We start from the raw sequence: 21,753 nt of genomic DNA, 5'->3' as shown, positions 1-21,753 counted from the left end.
ATAGTGCCAGCAACCCATATGGGTGCAAGTTACAGTCCCAGCTGCTCCACTACAGATGCAGCTCCCTGATGATGCATTTGGGATAAGCAGCAGAAGATGGTCCAAGGCGCTGTGCCTCTGCACCCAGGTGGGAGACCTGAAAGAAGCTCCTGGCATCTGTATTCAGCCTGACTTAACCTTGGCCATTGTGGCCAATTTTAGAGTGAACCAGCAGACAGAAGAGTTCTCTGTTTCTCTCTCTCTCTCTCTCTCTCTGTATGTGTGTGTGTGTGTGTGTGTGACTGCCTTTCAAATAAATTTTATTTTTTAATTCAATAGGTGCCCTTTTTTCCCCTAATGAAATTATCTGTTGAAAAATCAAATGTTATTACTACAGAAATTCCCCAAGCAAGATTCATTCCTGACATTGAAATAGTAATGTTGCATATACTTTTTCTTACCTATTAAATGTGTAATAGTCAAATATTGAACTAGCCCTGCATACCTGTAGTAAGTTCAATTTAATCTTGATGTATAGCTTTTTTAAAATTGACATGATTGCTTAACATAATTTTGAAGAGTTTTTCATCTGCATTCATGAGAGATACTGGTTTGTAGCTGATTCTGTTTCAAATTGATAATGGTATCAGTTCCAGGCTATCATGAAGAGTAGCCCCACATTTATAATAAACATCAAAACCTATTTATTCATCTTCTTTTGTAGCTAAACCTTGTTTATCATCTTCTTTTGTAGATAAATGCTCTCAGGGAATTGAGTTGTGACTATTAAGATCAAAGCTCACTTACATTTCAAACAACGATTTTCCTTTGGTGATGAAGTACAAACATGTGACTCCCTCAGACCACCGTTCTTCCTACTTTCACATTGTTCTGCATTGAATATAGGCATAATGCATTGAAGTGAAATAGTCATTTGGGGACTTTAAGGAATGTTTGGGGATTATGAGGGAATGGCCTAAATAATTGTAGATATTAGTACTGTCATATCTGATATACTGATAGTGTGCTCCGAACTTGATGGATTCCAAATTTTTCACTGTGTTCACAAAATAAAGTTTGATTCTTAAAGCTACTGTTAGTTGATTTACCAGTTTAATTGTAGCTTGAAGCATTTCTAATAAAGCAGTTTTCCCAAAACATGAATCCCTTTATTTTGAAGAACTAATGGTTTTGAGTTATGTCTGAGGCTGTTACGTGTTTTACAATAGAAATCCAGAGATAATAACTTTATAGCTGGCATTATTTTAATACTGCTTGCTGTTATTCAGGAAGTATTTATAGAATCCTTATAGTGAGAATCCATAGTGCCAGCACAACACTTCAGACATGGTGTGAAGAAGCAGTTTTAACATTAATATTTGTAGTGCAATTTTTAGCATATTTGGAGTGGCACTTTCAGATTTATTTTGTTTTTTACTTTATTTAAAACCAACTCATAGTCATGCTTTAGAATGAAAGTTATTCCAATTTTAGCAGATTAGAACGTATCTGGAAGCAAATCCACCAAATAGTAGTACCAAGTACCAGGTATATCCACTATTGTAAGTCCTGTCATTTCAACAAACAAACTCCCTGCTTCTGTGAAACTTACACTTTGTGGAAAGAGACAAAAAAAAAAAAAAACACAAATAAATCAATAGAACATTTTCAAGTGTTAAATAAGGAAAACATTAAGGCAAAGTAAAATTGTACAACTTTTAAGGTGGAGTTATATTAATTAGGGTAATACCACATCAAATTAAATTATAGGCGCAATTTAGAATTGTCTTTTAGGTTTCAAAACAGGGACACATATTTTGAAAAGAAGAATTTCATTTTAGTAAGTCTATCTTTACTTAATATATACTAAATTGATCTTCTGTGTATAAAGATAATTGAAAATGAATCTTGATGTGAATGGAATGGGAGAGGGAGTGGGAGATGGGAGGTGTGCTGGTGGGAGGGAAGTTATGGGGGGGGAAGCCTTTGTAATCCATAAACTGTACTTTGGAAAGTTATATTTACTAAATAAAAGTTTAAAAAAATTAAAAAATAAATAAAAATATAGGTAGCAATCAAAAAATAAGTCCAGTCAAACTAGTTGCTTGCAGGTGAAATACTTTGTAGTGTACAGTAGAAGTTCATGGGCTTTATTTTATTGTTGCAGTTGTCGGAAAGTTTTATATAATTGGTGGTCACTTACAACTCAGCACTAAGGAATTAGGAAGCCTGCATTCTAATTACTGTCCTATTCTAACAAGACACCTCACCTTGGAAAAGTATTCTGTTAAGTTTTAGGAGTTTAGTTTCCCTGGAGTCCTTTTTTTATATATCTGCAAAACTAAACAATCTAACAACATGTTCTAACATCTAGGAAAAAAAAAAACTCCTGCTGATACAATTTATCATATAAATAGCAATATACACTTATGAATTTCCATATATTGAGGAATAATTTACCATCTTTAATTTTGAAGGATGGATTTACTTAAATGTCTATTCAGATAACCTGTGCAAAAATATCATAACTTGGGGGCTGATGCTGTGTCGGAGCAGGTAAAACCACGGCCTGCAGGGCTGGAAACCCATATGGTTGCAGGTTTGAGTCCTGACTGCTCTACTTCTGATGGAGCTCTCTGCTAATGCTCCTGGGAAGCAGCAGAAAGATGGTCAAGTTCTTGGGCCACTGCACACATGTGGGAGACCTGGAAGAAGCTGCTGGCTCCTGGCTTCAGGTCAACCTCGCTCTGGCTGTTGCAGCCATCTGGGGTGTGAACCAGGGAATGGAAGATCTCTCTCTCTCTCTGTATAACTCTGCCTTTCAAATAAATAAATAAATCTTCTTTAAAAAATCACAAATTGGAATCAAGAAAATATTTAGAAACCAATTTTAATGAAAAAATACTTTTTAATTTAAATTGAACAAGCATGATTCACCCATTGCAAGTGTACAATTAAATGATTTTAAGAAAAGTTGTTAAGCTGTGCAGAGCATTGAATAATTTTATAACATTTCCATCAGAAGTTTAAAATCTCTAATGTCTACTGATTATGAACTTCTGCCATACATTATCTTCTTCTCACCTTCTTAGGCAACCATAGTCTATTAACTATAGATTCATTTTATGGACTTACACATAAACAGAATAGTGCAATATTTGGTTTCAATTATCTGTTTCACTCAGAATACTGATTTTGAGGTTTCTCCATGATGTAGTTTGCCTCCTTTTATTGTTTAATACTGTTTCATTGCATGTATCCACAATTAATTCAATACACTCATCAATTGAGTCTTTCCAATTTGGGACACTTATCAATAAAACTGCTAAGAGTATTTGTGTGAAGTTCCTTGTGCATCTGTAGATTTTCCATTTTCTTGAACTGCTAACTCAGAATGGGTGCCGGGGTCATATAGCAAATGTATGTCCAAATTTTTCACTAAACTCTAATGTTGTTTTCCCTTCAAAGTGGGGACACAAATGTATGAGAGATTTCATTTCTCAAATTAATTTGATATTTTGTGTCTTCTCTTATAATAATTCTAATGGAGTGAAATGGAAATGCAGTGATTTAATTTTTACCAAGGAAACAAGGATGCTTCCTCTCACCATTTTCATTCAACACTATACTAGAAATCATAACAAAAAAGTATTTTAACAGAAATAAATAAAAGATGAATAACTAAAATAAATAGATTTACTCTTTTTAGGTAAAAATGATGACACCATTGTCTCCTAACAATTTTCAGAAAATACATCTACAACACAGCCTCTAGATCTATTTAGTGAATTTCACAGTGTCACAGGATGAAACACAAATACAAATCATCAGTTTTATTCTCATGCAAGATTAAAAATGGATTAAGAATTGCATGGATCAAGTCATTGTTTCTAATAGTGTCCATTTCACTTCAACAGGTTTCCTTTTAGGGGCACAGTTAGTTGTCACCGATCAGGGAGAACATATGATTTTTGTCCTTTTGGGATGGCTTATTTCACTCAGCATGATGTTTTCCAGATTCCTCCATTTTGTTGCAAATGACCGGATTTCATTTCTTTAACTGCTGTGTAGTATTCAATAGAGTACATACCCCATAAATTCTTTATCCAGTCTACTGTTAATGGACGTTTAGATTGATTCCAGGTCTTAGCTATTGTGAATTGTGCTGCAATAAACATTGAGGTGCAGACAGCTCTTTTATTTACCAATTTAATGTCCTTTGGGTAAATTCCAAGCAGTGGGATGGCTAGGTTGTATGGTAGGGTTATATTCAGGTTTCTGAGGAATCTCCAGACTGATTTCCATAGTGGCTTGACCAGTTTGCACTCCCACCAACAGTGGATTAGTGTCTCTTATTTCCCCACATCCTCGCCAGCATCTGTTGTTGGTAGATTTCTGTATGTGAGCCATTCTAACCGGGGTGAGGTGAAACCTCATTGTGGTTTTGATTTGCATTTCTCTGATGGCTAGTGATCATGTGTCTGTTGGCCATTTGGATTTCCTCTTTTGAAAAATATCTATGAGGTCCTTGGCCCATCTCTTAAGTGGGTTGTTTGTTTTGATGTTGTGGAGTTTCTTGACCTCTTTGTAGATTCTGGTTATTATTCCTTTATTGGTTGCATAGTTTGCAAATATTTTTTCCCATTCTGTCGGTTGCCTCTTCCCTTTCCTGACTGTTTCTTTGCAGTACAGAAACAACTTACTGCTTTATTCCTTTCAGTATTTTTTTGTTCTACTTAATACCTTTGGTAAAACTCTTTAAATAACACACAATTATTCTTAGATATTTAAATTTAACTGAAAAGTGATCCCTGTTAAATATAAGAGTGGGAATAAGAGAGGGAGAAGAGGTATACTTCGACACATGCTCAATAGGACTTACCTTTAATGGTAGAGCTAGAAACTTGGCAGAGTATTCCAATTCAATCCCATCAAGGTGGCGTGTACCAATGCCATCTCACTAGTCAAAGTGATTAGTTTCAGTTCATAACTGATCATAATGATAGGATTGAGTGAAAGGGATCACATAAACAAGAATAGTGTCTGATAATACTAACTGATAGAATTAAAAAGGGAAAGAAGAATTCAACATGGGAGGTGGGATATACAGCAGACTCATAGGATGGCAGATGTCCTAAACAGCACTCTGATCTCAGAATCAGCTTTTAAGGCATTCGGAATTGGCTAAGAAGCCCATGAGAGTATTTTAGGCATGGAAAGCCAAGACACTCTGGCAAAAAATAAATAAATAAATAAATAAATAAAACAAAAAAGAAACAAACTGGAAAGAATGGGCCATCAAAGAAGGAGGTAACTTTTTTCTGAAAAGAGGAGAGAACTTCCACTTTGACTATGGCTTTGTCTTAATACTATCGGAGTTTGTGTACTCAAGAGGCTTCCGTAGCCTTGGCAGCTCATGACAAGAGCCTAGGGTGATTACTGACGTCATAAACAAGAGTGCCAATTGTTAAATCAACAACAGGAGTCACTGTGCACTTACTCCCCATGTAGGATCTCTGTCCTTAATGTGTTGTACTATGTGAATTAATGGTATAACTAGTACTCAAACAGTACTTTATACTTTGTGTGTTTTGGTGAGTGCAAACTGTTGAAATCTTTACTTAGTATATACTAAATTGATCTTGTGTGTATAAAGATAATTGAAAATGAATTTTGATGAAGAATGGGATGGGAGAGGGAGTGGGAGATTGAATGGTTGCTGGTGGGTGGGTGGTTATGGGAGGAAAAGCCACTATAATCCAAAAGTTGTACTTTGGAAATTTATATTTATTAAATAAAAGTTTAAAAAAGAATTGCATTGAAAAATTTCAATTTGACAAAGGTCAAAATAGATATAAATAAAAAATCATGTAAGACATGAATAGAAAAATTTTAAATGTTGAAATATAAATATTTTAATGAATATGTAGAAATACAGATGATATATTAATATAATGGAAGAATCAATGGTATTGAAATTCTTTCTAATCAATTTATAAATTTACTAATGGCCTAACCTAATTTTTATCTTGATTCAGTATAAATAAATAGTGATTCTAAAATTTACATGGAATTCCAAATGAAGAATTATTTGCCCGTCTAGGTTCTTGATTGCTTATGACAGTTGGCTTTGGAAGCAAAGAATGAAAGTGTTACAACTACAGTGAATCATTGTAAGTGCTGCCACTTTAAAAAATTAAAGAGAATAGTAACACTATACTCCATATTGGAACACAGATAGATTCAAGATATAAATGTCAGTGAAAAATGAGAGATGGTAATATAATAATAGTTTTCAGAGAAGAATTTCTTAAAATAAGTCACAAATACAAATAATAAAAGGATTGAAATGTTGAATTTCATTGTAATTCTAAATGTTACTGCAGACAAAATCACAAGCAACCTAAAGTATTTATATATATGTAAAGTAGACAAAGAATTTTAATCCACAGAACAAGAATTTGAGCAGAAGCCTTACACCTGTGTAACCAGACACAAAGTGTTTTTTTTTTTGTTTTTGTTTTTTTTTTTGTTTTTTTTTTTTGTTTTTTTTTTTCAGATCCAGGGTAAATCGATGTTTTCTGCTGAGGAAATAGATAACTTCATTCAACCTGAGAATCTGGCTGCCAGGAAGTCATGACCGCAGACAGAACAACTGAGCACATGCAAATGTGTAAGAGTGAAGGTTCCCTAATTTTCATGCTGGGATTTCCTCCTAAGAAGGAGCTTAAGCCTTTTTACCATACCATGTGATCTATGAGTTAGCATGTTTCTAAGCTGTATCTGCAAAAGCATATGTCCATCCCTATATGTGACAACAAATACTTTCCCTCTTGCATATTCATTTCTCCTAAGATAAAATATAACCATTTCCTTTTACTTAGGGAATCATGACTTTAGAAATAATTATCCATGGCCTCCAGTTGTGGATCTCTTCTTTGTGAGTAAAACCATACAACATAATTGTAAAACTAATTTATTGTCAGCAAATAAAGAGCTTACATGGATTCATTCTCAAAGTTGCAGTTTCCCTGAGGAAAGGGATATGGTATAGAACAGATGTTATTGTGCAGGTTAGACCACCACTGGGAATGTCAGTGTCCCATATCAGAGTGCTGGTTTAGCTCCAGGCTACCACACTTCTGATACATCTCCCTACTAATGTGCGTGGGAGAGAGCAGATGATGGTTCAAGTGTTGGAGTCCTTGCCATTCATCTGGAAGACCAGGATTGAGTCGCGCTCTCTCTCTCATATCACGTTTTCAAATAAATAATTTCTTAATTCAACACAAGAGTAAGGAACTATATCTTTTCTCTTATAGGAAATAGATGTGCAAAAGGGGAGATAATTGTTATTATATGTAGGGATGGACATAGACTTTTGCAGGAGCAATTTAGAAACAAGCTAACATGCGGGTGCAGGGCCCAAGGACCTGGGCCATCCTGCACTGCACTCCTGGGCCACAGCAGAGAGACTGGAAGAGGAGCAACCAGGACAGAATCTGACGCCCCAACCGGGACTAGAACCCGGGATGCCGGCACCGCAGGCAGAGGATTAGCCTAGTGCCGTGGCGCCGGCCCCTGCCATGGTCTTGATAGACTTAGATGAAGTTCCTTGCTACTGTCTTAGGTCTGTCCCACCGTAGCTGTTGCGGGCATTTAGGAGAGAACCAGCTGATGGAATATCTCTCTTTCTCTTGCTCTTCTTCTACCTCTCTCTTGCTCTTTCTCTGTCACAGTGCATTTCAAATAAATTTTAAAAATTGAAAAAAAAAGAAAGTAAAATGCTGACAGATAACATATTACCGTTATAAAGGTTAAATTCCTTCTAGGGCTGAAATTTTAGCATTAATTAGGGAAAAGTTCACTCTTAGATAGTTGTCCAAGCTGTGGAGGTGATAGGTTTTATCTAGAATCTCAGGTTGGTTGAAGGTACCTGTTTCCCTTTTCTGGGCCTGTAAAATAGCTTTGATGAATTATTATTCTTTTGCCTGGTTAACCTGGGTTAAGAATTTCCATCAAACTCTTGTTATGTGGGTTACATAACTAATATTGATAGTATAAAATTAGTGAACTCAATAAATAGAAAATAAGGTGTACACCAGAAATTCACAGAAAAAGAAACCCAATGTATAATAGCAAAAACCTTGAAGTTCAAACTCATTAGTAACTAGAAAAATGCAAATTCCATTTTAAAACAGTGATTTTTCTCATATAACTATTAGCGTAGAAATAAGAATTATTTTGTGCATATTTAGCAACTGGAATGGTGCTTGAAACAAAGGTTTCCAATGAATTTTGAATAAATACAGGCTAATGTCAAATTGCATAGCATGTAGTGAACTGTTCATAAGAGTCTGGTGTAGCCAATCTGAAGATAAATCTGTGAATACTTAATTAAAGATACTGTAACCAATAACTCCAGGGCAGATCACACATACGTCCATGAGGGGCCATGTTGTGTTGAGGAGTCAAGGATAATCCACAAATGCATTAAAAATATACTTAAAAGAACAACAACTCTGGGGCCAACATTGTGGCAGAGCTGGTTAAGCTACCTCCTTCAGAGCAGGCATCCCAAATGGGAGCTGGTTCAAATATCAGCTGTTCTACTTCCGAAACAGCTCCCTGCTAATATGTCTGGGAGAGCAGAGGAAGATGGGACTTGGGCCCCTGCACCCACATGGGAGACACGAAAGAAGCTCTTGGCTCCCAGCTTCAGTCTGGCCCAGATCTGGCCATTGTAGCCATTTGGGAGGTGAACCAATAGAAAGACCTTTGTCTCTCTGTCTCTCCTTCTCTCTGTAACTGTGCCTTTCAAATAAATAAATGATTCTTTAAAAAAAAAAAACTGCAACACATTTTGTTATTCTATTTTTCTTCGATTTTTAATCATTGTGAACAAACCTGCCCTAACAATTTGACATTTTGACAACAATATTATTTGTATTTATTGGTTTTCTTGATCTTGTAAATTTTTTATTTTGTTCTTTTTATAAGATTTATTTATTAATCTTATTTGAAAGCAGAGTTAGAGAGAGAGAGAGAGAAAGAGAGAGAGAGAGAGAATCTTCCATTCACTGATTCACTCCCCAAATGGCCATCATGGACTGGCCTGGCCCAGCTCCAAAGGCAAGGGCCTGGAACCCCTTCCTGGTCTCCCACATAGGTGCAGGCACCCAAGCACCTGGGCCTTCTCCCCCTACTTTCAAAGGAACTTTAGCAGGCAGCTGAATAGAAAGTGAGGCAGCCAGGACAGGAACTGGTACCCATGTATGATGCAGGCATTGCAGGCCTAGGCTTCGCTTGCTAATCCACAATGCTGATCCAGTTTCTCCTTATTCTTCTTAATAGTTACTATTAGTAAAATGGCGCAGTCTTACCTGTGGCGCCATCTACAACCCAGATACCATCCCAGACTCTAGCCCCTGCTGCTATGGCTGGAAGCCAGGTGACCCCTTGGGGGTCACCACCAGTGTCAGCTCCACCTCCATCGCTGCTCCTACTTCCCTGCCCACCCCCAGGCAGAGGTTTAACAGGACCTGTTCCTGAACGCATGGCTGTCTCTCTCTCGATCTCTTTCTCTCTCCGTCTCTTGATCTCTCTCTTACGCTCTCCTTCTCTCTTTTCCTTGTTCGCCCCTCCCCTCAGGTCTGCCAGGTTTCCCCACCAACACCCCGTTCCCTTACTCCGCTGTTTGGTGTGCTTCATGGCAGTCTTACGGTTACGATCTTTCCCTTCTTTCTTCATCCCTCTCCTGCTACATCTCTTTACTTTCACCCCTCCAGCTTGCTTCTCTTCGTATAAATTATCATGTTCTTTCTTCGGGAGATGTAAATCTCTCCCAGGTTGGCCAAAGTGATTAAATGACCCTACTGACATTACTGAAGAGCAGGATCAGGCTAGGTGTACTACCATAGCCTTGGGACTGCTAATCAAGAGAGTTTCTCTGTCAAAGTGCAAGTAATAACCACAACGTGTTGATAAAACCTTTCCAGGACATTGAACTCACTGTTACTTAAACAAATACGTATTTCACAGTAGATAAATTATGTACTTGGATTACACTGGTAAGCTCTGTTCCTAGAACTAGATTAATTAAAAAGAAGTTGCCAAGCACATAAGGTATTAGCATAAGCATTTCTCAAGATAAACAGAGAATAAATACCTCGCAAACTCCAAATGATATAAAGGTTATTGCTTTGTGTTTGTATATATTTAAACCACCTAGCATCTGATGCAATGTAATATACTTTCAATGTAGCTCAGAGGAAGAAATTATTTGCCAGAATTTTTATAGTGGTAGTGAATCAATTTAATTTTTAAAACAATGTAAAAAGATGAATTATAATTCTGAATTTCTCCATAACAGTGGAAGATCAATTATCATTAAATTAGAAAATGAGCAGTGTTATAGCTCAAGGAAATCACTTTTACCAAACTAAGGAAAAGAATCACCTATATATGAATATGCCTATGATAGATTTAGACAGAAAATTTTAGATCCATTTATTGTGCAACATAATTTTTTTAAGTTCATTTTATTTACTTGAAAGACAGAGTTACAGAGAGAGGTAGAGACAGAGAGATAGAGATAGAGATAGAGAGGGAGAGACAGAGAGAGAGAGATCTTTCATCTGTTGTTTCACTCCCTAAATGGCCTCAATGGCCAGAGCTGAGTTGATCAAAGTCAGGAATTTCTTCCAGGTCTCCCATGTGGATGTAGGGGTGCAAGCCATTGGGCCATCTTCTGCTGCTTTCCCAGGTACATTAGCAGGGAGCTGGATCAGAAATGGAGCAGCCAGAACCCAAACCAGCACCCATATTGGATGCTGGTACTATTGGCCAGGGCTTTAACCTGCTGCATCACAGCACTGACCTATGTACAAGTTAATATTATACACATGATCCTTAATGTCACAAATTTCTTGATATGATAGACTTTACTCACTTTATGTTAGGTTATGGGAACAAACAGAAACTAGAGAGGCCAGCACTGTGGTGTAGCAGGTAAAGCCACCACCCATAAGGGTCCGGTTCAAGTTCTGGCTGCTCTACTTCCAATCCAGTTCTCTGCTATGGCCTGGAAAAGCAGTAAAAGATGAGCCAAGTCCTTGGGCCCTTCCACCTGTGTGGGAGATCCTGAAAAATCTCCTGGCTCCAGGTATTGTGGCCATCTGGAGAGTGAACCAGCGGATGTAAGACCTCTCTCTCTCTCTTCTCTCCTTCTCTCTCCATGTAACTCTGACTTTCAAATAAATAAATATCTTTAAAAAAGAAACTAATTAGATCATTTTTTTTCATTTATAAATAAGTTTGCATCTTTATTTAAACTAGAGTACTGGGATTTTGTTATACTGATTTTCTTTTAAAAATCAATCAATGATTTCTCTTCCAAAATCTTTTAGTTAGGTCATGCCATAAAACTCATAATAATAATACATTTTTGAAAATGTATTGTGTGATGAGTGTGGTGTGGCTACAAGGCTCACAATGAGGCTATCTGATGCCCCTTTGAAATAGAGCTATATATATTCCATTAGAACCTAGGCTGCTTATGCAAGATTCCTCCTTACCTGGCAGTAAATTAATGTAGATGGTAGAAAAGTGTCAACACATTCAAAGAAATGCAGAGCAAATGCAAGGTCTCTAATCAAATTCCAGCAGATGGCAGAGCCATGGCTTACTTGGTTAATCACCCACCTGCAGCGTCGGCATCCCATGGTTCTGGTCCCGGTTGCTCCTCTTCCAGTCCAGCTCTCTACTGTGGCCCTGGAGGGCAGTGGAGGATGGCCCAGGTGCTTGAGACCCTGCACCTGCATGGGAGACCGGTAGGAGGAACCTGGCTCCCAGCTTTGGATCGTCATAACTCTGGCCATTGTGGCCATTTTGGGAGTGAACCAATGGAGGGAGGGCCTTTCTCTCTGTCTCTCTCTCACTGTCTGTCACTCTACCAGTCAAATAAATAAATAAAAATCTTAAAAAAAAATAAAAGTTCCAGCAGAATGCCAGGAGTGAGAAATGAGCGAGTCCTAACTTAAAAATTAAGGTTATGTTTCAGTGAAGAATAATGATAAAATAAGCAAGAACATCTAACACATTGACTACATATAAAGCTAGCCAGAATAATAGCATCAACTTAAATAGTGTACAAGATAATTTTAAGTTGGTATGGTTTAAAAAGTTGGTTATACAGTGAACACATCACTGATATTTTACTGAATCTTGATGTGCATGCGGTACACAGTCGAGGACAGTGAAAAATATGTGCATAGGCCTAACAGCCTAATACCATACTGTGTATTCTGGGAGTGGAGGCATATTTTTTTAAGATTATTTATTTACTTATTTGAGAAGTAGAGCTGTAGACAGAGACAGAGAGAAAGGTCTTCCATCTTCTGGTTCACTGCCTAAATGGTTGCAGAGGCCAGAGCTGAGCTCTGAACCTGAGCTGATCCAAAGCCAGGAGCCAGGAGCTTCTTTTGGGTCTCCCACACAGGTGCAGGGGCCCAAGCTCTTGGGCCATCTCCCACTGTTTTCCCAGAACATAAGCAGGGAAATGGAGCTGGGGAAGAGCAGGTGGGACACAAACTGGCTCACAAAAGTGATGTCACCCCCATAGGCAGAGGCTCAGCCCCACTAGGCCACAGCACTGGCTCCTGGAGGCAGTTTAACATGTGAGCAAAAACAAAGGGCCTCGAATGCAAAAGTAAGAGGAATGAATTATAATGAATATTTATTTCATTTTTAGAACTTTAAAGTGTAGTTTCTAGTTAACAGAGTCTATTGAATGATATTAAGCTTTGGCTTAACCTGAACCCTGTCATTGCGTCTTTTGAGGTTTGATTGGGTAGATGGAAGAGCGCTTTCTCTTCCTCTGTGTCATTCTGCCTTTCAAATACATGAATCTTTAGAAGAGAAATAGGCTGCTAAAATTAAAATGTGTAAAACACAAGTGAAACATTAATATTGAAATAATTCACATGTTAATGCAAATTTATCAGGCAAAAATGCCAGACTAAAGTAGACTGCACATAAATTAGAAAATATGAGATTTAAATTTTAGGTATTGATTATTACTATGAGACACTGAGATAGAAAGAGAACATTGGGAGATCATCCAATAGACACTGCTATAGGTAGGTATTGAGAATTTCACTTTTTTAGCATCTGAAATTGTCCATGAGCATCAAGTATTTATTTGATATATTTTTTATTATTATTTGACAGGTAGAGATATAGACAGTGAGAGAGGGAGAGAGAGAGAGACAGGGAAAGGTCTTCCTTCCGTTGGTTCACCCCCCAAATGGCCTCTATGGCCGGCGCTGCACTGATCTGAAGCCAGGAGCCAGGTGCTTCCTCTTGGTCTCCTATGCAGGTGCACGGGGCCAAGCACTTAGCCCATCCTCCACTGCCTTCCTGGGCCGCAGCAGAAAGCTGGAGTGGAAGAGGAGCAACCAGGACCAGAACCAGGTGCCCACATGGGATGCCGGCACCGCTGGCGGAGGATTAACCAAGTGAGCCACTGTGCTGGCCCTTGATATTGGGTTTTGACAGTAACTGCATAGACAAATCATCCTGTATATACTTTACATTCTATTTGGTAGTAATTGCTTAAGTGAAACCTGAGTTAAGTTATCCAAATTAAGGATCAGATGATTTCAGGGAGGTGGTAAAGGATGATAAGACAACAAAAGCAGGAACAAAATTAGAAATGACTAAGTAAATAAAAAATGAATTTCAGGAATAGACTTTATGCTATTAGATTGTGGGAAAGAAAATTAAACATACTGTAAACTTTTGTAACATGTGAGCTTCTTTCTTTATCTATCTTGTAACAGAATTCCAAACACCCTAAAATATATCATAAAATGTGAGAAAGAAAACCAAACACAATGCCCTAAAATGTCTTAAAAAATATTGCTTTAGATGTCATTTTTATTCTATTTAATGGAGATCTTTCTTATATACAATCTCATTTTATCTTATTTCATAACTAAGTAAATGCAACACTACCTTTTCCGTGTGTTTTAAGTGAAGAAACTGAGTTTCCAGATGCCCCAGGGAATTGATTAAGATCATTATTCTGATGTTTAGTGTCTGAAAATTACATCAGAGCAAAAAGGTCATAAACATTACCAAGATACTCTCCCAATTTATTTGAGTTTAGAGGAAAAACGAAAGTAAGCAAAAATTATATTAGTATTCAGCTTATGAATGTCTCTAGTACACACTCCTATTAGTTTAATGACTTAAAACAAGCATTTAAAGCAGTACACAAAAGAATATTCAGTAAAGTAGACTATGTAGGAGTTATAGATGAGTTTGGGCATGGAAGATGAATCACCCATATCACGTATAAAATTTCTGCTGAGCTTTTGAAACATTCTGTACAATTAGTTTATTAGAGGCATTGCAAAATTATTGTGTGCCTTGTTTTTGCATGAACATTTATTTTCATGTGCATCAAGTTAAAATATTTAAAGAAGTATAATTTGTATATAAATTTTATGAGAAAGTTTTAAGTATTAGAATAAGCTAGAGTATAGCTCATAATTTTTCAAATATTTTCTCCTGCTAATTTAGGAGCATGTGACTGAGAGACTAGAATTCTATTTAGGTTTTCCTTTTCTGAATGCATTTGTGTCTCTTTGTTATTGCATAACCTTGACTAAGATGTAAAATAATCTCTGAGATTGGTTTTATCCTTAATTTTGAGAATGTAATGTCTGACTTCTCTACCTCACTGGGCTATAGTGAAAGCAAGATGAATCAATGGGCATATCGTTAACTGGAACACACACCAGACCCTAGGATGATCAGAATCTGAGGATCATGGTGAAGAATGCATCTTGAAGAACCCAACTCCAGTTTATATACTGATTTTGTCACTTCCTAGCTATAGGGTTTTGGACAAGTGCCTTAGCCTTCCTAGGCTATCTACAAAATTCACTGTGTAAATTCCTATCAGTTCTGTACTTATATGGAAGGGAATTTAAGGAAATCATATACTTAATGCTTTCAGAATAGTGCCTATTGTAGAGTCAGCCATATTCAAATGCTTTACTATTACAATGATGATGTGGAGGAAGAGAACATGCCACAAACTAGGATTCAGTAGTGAAGAACTTCCAATCATTTCTTTCAGTTCATGACAACCTGCAGAGAAATAGAGGTTCAAAATTATAATGCTTAAACTTTATTATTAAAAGGTTTTTGAAACCTTGCACAACCTGCATATTAAGTTAGAAATTTCTCAAGTGACTGGACTGGGGAGCCCACATAGAGGCTTCCCTTTGACAATGCACTCCCCATCCCTGGGACTTTATCCACCTTCAAGGCAAGCCCAGAATCTGCCTAAAACCAATTTTCTGCTGCATTCTACAAAGCAAACTTGCTTGGGCCGGCACTGATGCTCACTTGGTTAATATTCCGTCTGCAGCACCAGCATCCCCTATGGGCACCAGGCTGTAGTCCCGGTTGCTCCTCTTCCAGTCCAGCTCTCTACTGTGGCCCAGGAGGGCAGTGGAGGGTGGCCCAAGTGCTAGGGCCCTGCACCTGCATGGGAGACCAGGAGGAAGCACCTGGCTCCCGGCTTCGGATCAGCACAGCTCCAGCCATAGCAGCCATTTCGGGAGTGAACCAACGGAAGGAAGACCTTTCTCTCTGTCTCTCTCTCTCACTGTCTATAACTCTACCTGTCAAATAAATAAACATTTTTTTAAATGTAAAAAAATTAAAAATTGCCGGCCTTAGGTCTGTTACAGGTCAAGAGATTTCTTTAAAAATAATTATTTACTGGCTGGTGCCAAGGCTCAATAGACTAATCCTCCGCCTTGCGGCGCCAGCACACCAGGTTCTAGTCCCGGTTGGGGCGCCGGATTCTGTCCCGGTTGCCCCTCTTCCAAGACAGCTCTCTGCTGTGGCCAGGGAGTGCAGTGGAGGATGGCCCTGCACCCCATGGGAGACCAGGATAAGTACCTGGCCCCTGCCATCGGATCAGCACGGTGTGCCGGCCACAGCACGCCGGCCTTGGTGGCCATTAGAGGGTGAACCAACGGCAAAAGAAAAACCTTCCTCTCTGTCTCTCTCTCTCACTGTCCACTCTGCTTGTCAAAAAAGAAAAAAAAAAGAATAAAGTGCTAAAAATAATTATTTACTTGAAAGGCAGAGATTGGGGGCGGTGGAGGTGGAAGAGATGAGAGATCTTCCATTGATTGGTTCACTCTCCAAATAAAACAGCCAGGTCTGAACCAGGCCAAATTCAGGGGCCACAAACTCCATCCAGGTCTCCCACATGGCTACCTGGGACCAAACTACTCCGCTGTCATTGTGCTGCCTTCCCAGGTACATTAGCAAGAAGCTACATCAGAAGCACTAAGAAACCAAATTCAAACCAAGCAGTGCGACGTGGGATATGAGCATCCCAGATGCATTTTAAGCAGGCACATCTCAACATTCACACCCCTAGTGGTGTTTTATGTATAATTCCACAACTGAGAATATAATCTTTTTGACTAAAGATACACTCAAGTGTATTTATGAATTAAAGATTTGGCTCTTGAAATCATGAGCACTAACATATATTATTTAAAAATATTCACAAAACAAATAAAAAAGAGAAATTCAGTTAGACTAATTATTCAGGCCTGATGAGAACTTCATTTTTTTTTCATTATTAATGGGTTGACCCAGCACCCTGATTTGCTGGGATAATTCCATATTATTTCTCTTGAGGCAGATTTTTTATTAAACGCCTTTTCACTCTCAAAACTGTGTTACTTTGTGTGTCACATAGATGCCCCTAATTTATAATTTGCATGCAACTTTTAAATAAATCAAATTAAGGCAAAGCAAGTATATTTATTTTGAGCTGATGTATTTTAGATAAACATGGAATTTGATGAAATTGGGCTCAATAAAGGAAAGCAATTCATTTCATTAAACTAAGGTGAATGAAAATTTGAGATTGTTGAAACTATACAATAGATGATGAATAAATAAACAATTTCATAATAGTTATGATTAGATACTTGGCCTGGTAAACGTAATTCAGCAAGATCTGAATCTCATGTAGGTCATAAAGCATTGTTTTATTCCTAGCTCATATTTGTACTGTAGTTTCTACTTATTATTCTTATAATTTGGAAAAATTCACTAACCTCTTTCAATGTCAATTTGATATCTGTAAAACACATAAAAATAACAGAAGGCACCTCAAAAAATTGTTCTGGAGATCGAATGACATCATGCAAGTGTTTAGCAGACAGAATAACATGCAAGTTTTCAGAAATTACTAGCTGTTGTGGCTAATAATCATCAGCACAATTATCTTGTAAACTACTAATTTGAATACACAAATTCTTGTTTATTATGACTAGAGGATAGCTAAAAGTGGTACCATAAAATTATGTAAAATAAAACTATTTTTTATAAAACAATTTTTCTGAAAGAAGTTAGTAACTTCACAAAAATAAATTCTAAAATTAAATACTAAGAATCATAACTAAAAACAAATTCCCAAAGCCATGAAATTTTCAAAGACCATATTAAATGCTTATATTTTATTAAAAACAATACAAACAACAGTAGCATTTAGCACACTGTGCTGTAAGGGAGTAAAGTGTAGCTTATAGTAGTGTATAAGTATAAAGAAAAGCTGTGTCTTTGTGTATGCAGCACTCACAAGCTGAGTCCTCAAAAATACTTCAGACACTCAATTCCATCAATGACAATTGACCTATGTAACAAACTCAAAGCTATGTAGTAATCCAGTGGCATATGTTCCCAAGGCATTTGCATAAATTATTGGACATTTGCCAAGCACTGTAATTTAATCAAATCAGGTCACTTAATCCCTGTACCAATATTCTTTCTATAGACTAACATCTTTTCCAAAAAGAAAATATGACAATTTAACATCCCTCCAACAGAGAAAGTAAATATAAGGGTGAGGCTACTTTTATGTTTAAAATGTGGCTTAATTATTATATTGCAGACAAAAACCATGTTCATTGTTTTGCTCTGCCAAATATTTAGAATACAATTGTTGGCCAGTGCCGCGCGGCTCAATAGGCTAATCCTCTGCCTGTGGCGCAGGCACACCGGGTTCTAGTCCCGGTTGGGGTACCGGATTCTGTCCCCGGTTGCTCCTCTTCTAGTCCAGCTCTCTGTTATGTCCCGGAAATGCAGTGGAAGATGGCCCAAGTGCGTGGGCCCTGCATCTGCATGGGAGACCAGGAGGAAGTACCTGGCTCCTGGCTTTGGATCAGCGCCGTGCGCCGGCCGCAACGGCCACTTGGGGGGTGAACCAACGGAGAAGGAAGACCTTTCTCTCTGTCTCTCTCTCTCACTCACTGTCCACTCTGCCTGTCAAAATAAAAAAAAAGAATACAATGTCCATCTGCAAAATATGATCAGAATTGATGACTTCAGAATTGTTACTAAATTTCTAAAAATATAACCTACATACGATGACTATTTCCACATGCTAATGTTTTTCTCTTCCATTAAACACCAAGAGGATTCAGTTATACATTAAAAATGACTTCAAGGAAGTGGAGATGTGGCATAGTGGGTAAAGCCACTGCATGCAACCGTTTGGGGAATGAGCTAACAGATGCAAGATCTATCTTTCACTCTGTCAACTCTGCCTTTAAAATAAATTAATTAACCTTAAAAATAATGATTTCATAATCAAGGAATTGAAGTTAATATTTTGACAAGGACTAGTAGTTAGATGCCCACTTTCCACAGTGGGGTAGCCAAGTTGAATTTCAAGTTCTGGCTCCTGACTTCAGTTTCCTGCTAATGCAGACCGAGGTGATGGTTTAGTAATTGGGTTCCTGGCACTCCTTTTGGAGACCTGGATTGAGTTCCTGGCTTTTGGTTTTGGCCCCAGCCCAGGCTCTGCCACTGTGAGCATTTTGAGTGTGAAATTTGAGTATGAATCTGTTTTTCACTCTCTCTTTCCCTGTCTGCCTCTCGAATAAATAATCATCAATTTTGTATCTTTTTTATTATTCAAAATAGATACTTTTGAGACAAAAACACAAAAAGCTACCTATTGAGAAAGCTAATTCACTTATTCTTATCCCATTCAGCTGTATACATTGTTCTATTGTCAAAAACAATGTTTAATAATGGTAATAGCCCAAGTTACGATCATTGTCCCCATTATAAACTAATATCCTTATAATATACCCTTCAAGGCCTTTATTAATTTACGTGTGTCCTTGGTTTAATACAAATATGTGAATATAATTTTCATCTCTCCATATCTTTCAATTCCCCATTAAGGCATATTCTGAAAACTGTGTACCTGGAATACATATATTTATAAAGGTTCTGAGACAGAATGGGTAGGACTCTGTAAGTAGCTTTCAAATTTCTTTCTGTTTAATTTTCAGATACCATAAGGCAGAGAGAGGGAGTCCCCATTAGTTCCCACAATTGTCCTGATTAGTGGGAGAGTGGAGCCATATTGGAAGATGGGAACTCAATCCCGTTCTCCCAAGAGGGAGACAGGACCTGAACTATGATGGCTTCACTGCTGCCACTGGGCCCTCATCAGCAGAAAGCTGGAACCAGGAGTCAGGCAACGACCTTGGGTACTTTGGTGTGGGACTTGGGCTTCTTAACTGTTAAGCTAAACACTCTGTCCTCAAATTTATTTTGGCTTTTTATTTCCATGTGTTTCTGTAGTGAACAAATTAGAAAAGAATAGGCTGTTCTGCCAACAGGGAAAAATAAGAGAAGGGAAAGGATAGTAAAATAAAATTACTGCTTTTTGTAACACATTTTTCTATGGGTCCAAAGATTTGTGGGACATAGAATTCAGAGTACACTCAGCATTTATAACATATGAAATAGCAAAATATTTAGTATGTTTTGGCCTCAATCTAGGATGAAGGAGATTCTCCAAAATCTTCTGTGCTCTCTCTATTATTATTCAACATATTATCTAATAATTTTTTATTCTTATTAATGTATTTAATGATATTAGTCTTTTTCTTAATTAGCCAATAGATTCTACCATCTACTTCTAAAAAAGTATTACAAAATGCACAGAATATTTGTGATATAATATGTGAAGTGTTTCACATTTACAGTACTTTTGTTTCATCTCATTTTGCTTAATTTCTCTCTAAGACTGCAGAGAGATAAAATACCAATGGACCTGAACACATGTAAAGTTACAAATGACTATCAGTAATCATTCTGATTTGAAGACATACTCGAAATCTTTAGTTTTAAATTATATAGATTTGTGGACAATTATGGAGAAAGAATCTAGAAAATAAAATACTGGTTTGTTTTTTGCTTCAAAATTAGTTTTAGGATTATGTATTGAGAATTTGTATAAAGGATTAGCGAACTCAGCTATGTACTTTACGGCTATTCTAAATAGAGGATAAACAAATTCATTTTGCTGTCTAACCTGTGACCACATTATTTGTTGTTCATGCCCCATGATTTTGAGAACAATAATGTTAACTGAACAGGATGTTGAAGAAATGAAAATAACCTTCAATTTTCTAAGCAAGTTAATGCTTATGAGTTTGTTATTTCTGTGGATTGAATGTCTGTGTCCCCTCAAAATTCACTCATTGGAAGGTGGGCATTGTACCTAGTTAAAATGGCAGATCAAGATGACTGCCTTCCACATTTGAATGTGTGGGTTCCATACTTGCTTTTTTCTATTGACTGATTCAAATTTCTGCTAACTCAGATTCTGGATGGCAAAAGTGATGGTTCAGATGGTGATGGCTCAAGCAATTGGGTTTTTGCCAATATGAGAGGAGAGGAGGACTGAGGCCAAGCTCTGGCCTTGGCTTAGTCTAAGCATTGTGGAGATTCAGGGTACAAATCACATGATAGGTGTGCTCTCTCTCTCTCTCTCTATCCCTCTCTCTCTCTCTCTCTCTCTCTCTTTCTCTTTCTCTCTAGCTTTCTAAGTGTCTCCCTCTTAATCTCTCTGCCTCTCAAGTAAATAAATTTTAAATTAATATATTGAAAACATAACCCCAAGTGTGATGAGATTATTGATTCATAAGGACAGAGTCATCATGGATGGGATTTGTGCCCTTCTAAGGACAGGAAAGAGCCTGCTTCACATATGTGCTCTTTCTCCACCGGGTGATCACACACTGAGAAGTTGAGCATCAGCCTATCAGAAAGTGGGCTTTGATCCAGACCTCAGGTCTTCTTGAGTCTTAATTTTGGGGTTTTTGTACTCCAGAACTGTAGAAAATAATTTTATCTCATTTCAGCCATCCAGATTATGATATTATGTTATGGCAGCCAAGTTGACAAATTGTTTTAAATCCATCTAATATTTAACTTCAATACCCCAAAATATTTTTCTTTCATTGATTTGATCATCACAATCCAATAAATACTACCTTACTATTAATATTCTTCTGTACCTTACTTGTTTCCACTTTACTCCTTCTTTTAAGTTTCCTAAAATAAAACCTATCCAAGGAATATGAAAAACATTTCTTCTGCATTAATCCTTTTTAATATTTTCCCAGTTAAGATCATTCAACATGTAGAAATGTCAGATTTTATGAATTTTATATTATGAATAATTATTTCAAATTATATGGAAATAAAAACATTGCCTCAAATTGTCCATTCATTTTATATATTTAACATTTCTATTTATGCATACATATATTTTTAAAATTTATTTTGTTTATTTAAAAGGCACAGATAGTGAGAGAGGCATAGGCAGAGAGGGAGATCTTCCATCCTCTGGTTCACTCTCAA

Source organism: Oryctolagus cuniculus, chromosome 4, assembly GCF_964237555.1.
Source record: "Oryctolagus cuniculus chromosome 4, mOryCun1.1, whole genome shotgun sequence".
NCBI lineage: Eukaryota > Metazoa > Chordata > Mammalia > Lagomorpha > Leporidae > Oryctolagus > Oryctolagus cuniculus.
The sequence above is the reverse complement of the archived record's forward strand: the minus strand, read 5'-3'. Positions refer to the sequence as shown.